General features: G+C 39.4%; 1 long non-coding RNA gene across 1 annotated transcript; it reads left to right on the plus strand.

Moving 5' to 3' along the window:
* The first annotated feature begins 457 nt into the window (after positions 1 to 457).
* Positions 458 to 2429, plus strand: LOC111142188. Its single transcript, XR_002640246.1, has 2 exons — positions 458 to 626; positions 2092 to 2429. It is a non-coding gene; the product is annotated as an uncharacterized LOC111142188 (long non-coding RNA).
* The last annotated feature ends 2836 nt before the right edge of the window (positions 2430 to 5265 follow it).

Here is a 5265-nt window from a genome sequence, read left to right on the forward strand (position 1 = left end):
TATTTAGCTGGGGTTAATGAAGGAGGATATATCACTTTATGTCATTTTCCACAGCAATGATGAGTTGTCAAAAATGTTGGAATAGAAGCAAAACGTGCTAGTATTGAGAAGTGTGGTTCAGATGTCATTCTCCATTGAGGAAGACCTATTTTGTTCTAAGTCCTTTGGCTGAGTCACACCAGACAATCTGAAAATTTCTATCAGTGAGGGCGCTAACTGCAGAAAATTCATAATGTCTTAGCTGTGAATCTGTACTTCTGGCTAATTCTGTTCCTATCTCCCCCTGCTCAGACTGATGCAGGTGTCAGTATGATTGTCGGGAAGGGTGATGCTTCTGCAACGAGAAAGCACTCTACAAAAATGCCCATTAAAAACACTTCCTGCCCACTCCCACTCTCTATTCTTGAAAGGAAAGTACCTATTTGAACCTCACAGTTTTTGGTGGTGAGAATATAAATTCTAGGCTGGTCTCTATTGTGAACACTCTTTATCTGATTATTTAAAGCCTTCTACTTTATGGTTACTTCCTCTATTGAACTATTAAATCTCCCACCGGTAAGGACCTGTATCCATCGCCCACCTATTTCACAGCTGTTGGAGGAGACACTGTTTGCTGCCTTGCTCAGGTATTTATTTTTAAAACTTTCATGTCCGTTTGTATGTGAATTACACTAGGCACTGTGGGTGATAAGAAAGAAAAGCGGTAAATAATGGCTTTTGACCTTAATAGGGGACCACACATCATAATTTGCTTGGACAGTTCAGGTTTGTGCCAGGTTTCCTGATGTAATTATTAATAATAATCTCTTTTCACTCTCAAAAGTGTCCCAATTTAGATAATAAATGATATGGTCCCCTAGACCTTAGAGGCCTTAAATTCTGTTAGGGAGACGGGAGACACAAACAGAAAAAGACAACTAACACAACACAGGAGTGCATGATGAATGTCAAATACACGATCTGTGCCATCAGGAATGGAACCACGTTTTAGGAGGAGAGGCTGCCGAAGGCTTCAGCCATCTGGTAGACTGCCTTGAGATGAGGCTGAGGTCGGCTCTTGAAGAACACGTAGAATTCAAACAGGTGGTGAAGAAAGAAGATCAGGCAATCAGCCCTTCACTTGAGACACTGCTAAAATCAAAGCAAAGCATAATTTTTTCAACGTGAATAAGTTCTTGTAGAAATGATTTCCTCTCTCCTAACCAAGCTGACATTTCAGGCAAACCAGCTTGGCAGCTTGAGCAGAAAATCCATTTTGGTCTCTTTAAATATATGGGTATTTCCCAAATGTTCACTTTGTTTCCCCCACCACATTAATGAGCCATTTGCCTTGCTGACACCGTCACCATCCCATGGCTGTGGAGAGACCAGAGCACATGCCCAGTCATGGAATCCCAGAGGGCACTTTAGGCTTCGATAACAGTTCCAAGATGTGGAGCTGCACACATCACCCATTTCCTACTTGGTCACCTTTTCAACCACCCTCTTGGTCCATTTGAGCACAGGGACACCAATGAGAAGGAAATGCCGGGTGGGAACACATGCATCAGGCCACACGATTTTCTAGTCCTCTTAAGGAAGTGATGAAAAATGTCTATCATTTTTACTTATGATTCAAAGTGTCTGCAATGAATAAAGTTGGGTTTAATGCTTTTAAGGTGTGAGTGTCACAACTATCTTGGCTTCTTTGAGCATCATTCCATTAAATTACGTATACATGGCTGTTCTCTTCTTAGAGCTTAATTACATCAATGGTTTTTAGGTTTTCTCTTCTTTAAGAATGGAAATCTTTCATTCAAGCAAAGTCTTAGAGAAAGATGCTAAGTTGTATGAGACAAAGTCTGCTAGTTAGCAACCCAATATACACTCTCTTCTTCTTTCTTGCTAAGGAAGCCCCAGTTTTTATTTGGGGTGCAATATACCCACCTTAAAATAATAAAACCCAGACTTCCCCGCTTTCCTTTTATCTGAAGGTGGTTACATGACACAGGTCTAGCCAAAAGAACATACAATATGAAGTGTTCAAGAAAATCCATCAACAAGGACTAAACCATTTGGCATGTACTTTTTGCTCTTTCCATTTCCCTCTAGCCTGCCTGAGCTGTGGACATAATGACTGGAGCTCTGGCAGCCTTCTTGAGAACACGAAGATGGGGCCACAGCCCAAAGAAGTAAGAACAGAAAGCCATAAGGAACTTGGATATCTACTGATATCACGGAACTACCATACCAACTCCTGAACTTCCTACTTGTGGACTTATTATAGAAAAACTTCTCTATGTCACTTATTTCTTTGTTGCTTATTTAAAGGTTTCTACAGTAGAGAAAAAGGGCAATTTAATGTTAAACTGTTAAATGTTAACCTGTTGAATGTTAAACTGACAAATAGGACACTTCTCTGGTTGAAATAAAGGTAAATGGAGACTAGAGTTTCACATCCCATAATATTTGAATTACAAGCTATTTACCAAATAATGTTGGGTTAATGTAGCATTTCTGGAGGCACTAACAATGAAATAGCAGACCATCTCTAAATTATTTAATCTTTTTAGAGTCAGTCCCTCTGTATTGACTGTAGAATGCCCTTGAGATAAAAATATTGGAGGGAACTATAATTTCTTTTTCTATTACTTCAGAGCAAGTGCTAGTAAATCCAGAGTGCTCTGATCCAGACCTTAACCACCATTGAATAATATTCCTTTTCCAGTTTAAGCACAAAAACAAGGTACAAAATAATAGAAAGAGAGGAAGGTACTTATGAATTGCTGGTCATTTTATTTATATTATACCATGCAATCATCACTACAAACTCATGAGGGTGGGAGATCCAAGTGTTGTCTAACTCTGGCAGGTACCATTCATATCAAATACAATGAAGAGGGTGTCCACACAATGAAGCACCCCTAAATTAGAGGGCATGACTAGCTTTACTTACCTAACATTCCTTTCTTTGCAGAACCAGCCTCCATTCCACAGCAATCTTGTACATCTGTATGGTTTAGTGAGCCTATTTTCCTTGCCTTTTTTTGGTCATTTGACCCAAGCTCCATCCATCTGATTCTCCACAGTGAATTCAAAAACGTTCCTAACCAAAAACAGACCAATGAGAGGACCCGTGAGACTTTACCTGGAGCAAAGGGGAAAGATCTCTTCTACCTCTTGGATCTTGATTGTAAGAAACATGTAAGCCTTCAATATTCTAATGGCTATCTCACTGCTGTGTGTCAAGAGCATACCTGAAAATGGAACTATAAAATTATTTGAGAACACAGAGCCAGTTATGTGAAACATACTGGACTTTTTTAGTTACATGGGTCTGTTAATAACTTTTTCTTTTCTTTTCTTTTCTTTTTTTTGTCATTGTCACAGTATCTTTTTTTTTAATTTTTTTTAAATTTATTTTCAGTGTAACAGTATTCATTGTTTTTGTACCACACCCAGTGCTCCATGCAATCCGTGCCCTCTCCAATACCCACCACCTGGTTCCCCCAACCTCCCACCCCCCGCCCCTTCAAAACCCTCAGATTGTTTTTCAGAGTCCATAGTCTCTCATGGTTAACCTCCCCTTCCAATTTCCCTCAACTCCCTTCTCCTCTCCATCTCCCCTTGTCCTCCATGCTATTTGATATGCTCCACAAATAAGCGAAACCATATGATAATTGACTCTCTCTGCTTGACTTATATCACTCAGCATAATCTCTTCCAGTCCCGTCCATGTTGCTACAAAAGTTGGGTATTCATCCTTTCTGAGGGAGGCATGATACTCCATCGTTATCTGATTTCAAGCTTTACTACAAAGCTGTGATCACCAAGACAGCATGGTACTGGCATAAAAACAGACACACAGACCAGTGGAACAGAGTAGAGAGCCCAGATATGGACCCTCAACTCTATGGTCAAATAATCTTCAACAAAACAGGAAAAAATATACAGTGGAAAAAAGACAGTCTCTTCAATAAATGGTGCTGGGAAAACTGGACAGCTATATGTAGAAGAATGAAACTCGACCATTCGCTTAACACCGTACACAAAAATAAACTCAAAATGGATAAAAGACCTCAATGTGAGACAGGAATCCATCAAAATCCTAGATGAGAATATAGGCAGTAACCTCTTCGATATCAGCCACAGCAACTTCTTTCAAGATATGTCTCCAAAGGCAAAGGAAACAAAAGCGAAAGTGAACTTTTGGGACTTCATCAAAATCAAAAGCTTCTGCACAGCAAAGGAAACAGTCAACAAAACAAAGAGGCAACCCACAGAATGGGAGAAGATATTTGCAAACGACAGTACAGACAAAAGGTTGATATCCAGGATCTATAAAGAACTCCTCAAACTCAACACACACAAAACAGACAATCATATAAAAAAATGGGCAGAAGATATGAACAGACACTTCTCCAATGAAGACATACAAATGGCTATCAGACACATGAAAAAATCTTCATCATCACTAGCCATCAGGGAGATTCAAATTAAAACCACATTGAGATACCACTTTACACCACTTAGAATGGCCAAAATTAGCAAGACAGGAAACAACAGGTGTTGGAGGGAAGGTGGAGAAAGGGGAACCCTCTTACACTGTTGGTGGGAATGCAAGTTGGTGCAGCCACTTTGGAGAACAGTGTGGAGATTCCTCAAGAAATTAAAAATAGAGCTTCCCTATAACCCTGCAATTGCACTACTGGGTGTTTACCCCAAAGATACAGATGTAGTGAAAAGAAGGGCCATCTGTACCCCAATGTTTCTAGCAGCAATGGTCACGGTCGCCAAGCTGTGGAAAGAACCAAGATGCCCTTCAACGGACGAATGGATAAGGAAGATGTGGCCCATATACACTATGGAGTATTAATACCTTTTTCTTAAAAAGCTAGTTTGGTTTCTGTTTCTGTCATTTGCTATCAAAGAGTTTCAACTAATGCAGGTAACTGTTGCCATCTCTATGAGGCTCTGAGAAATTAAATGACTTGGCCAAGCCTAGTCTGTAATTGATGGAAACAGGATTCTAATATAAGACAATCTGGTACTCACATACATCTTCTTTTCATTACACTATGCTGCCTCCCCAAGCTGATAAAAATCAATCACAATTTTGGAAATCATGTTGATGTATCATTAGGCTTTCTAAAATATTTCATTTCTACAAATACAGTTTACATGTCCTAAATTTTATGCTAATTCTATTTGGTAAATTTCCAAAGCTGAGTTATCATTGTTTGTTATGGAAACATTTCCATATTTACAAAGGTATGGAGAATGTTT

This window comes from Enhydra lutris, unplaced genomic scaffold, assembly GCF_002288905.1.
Source record: "Enhydra lutris kenyoni isolate GAN:26980312 unplaced genomic scaffold, ASM228890v2 scaffoldscaffold7, whole genome shotgun sequence".
NCBI classification, from domain to species: domain Eukaryota; kingdom Metazoa; phylum Chordata; class Mammalia; order Carnivora; family Mustelidae; genus Enhydra; species Enhydra lutris.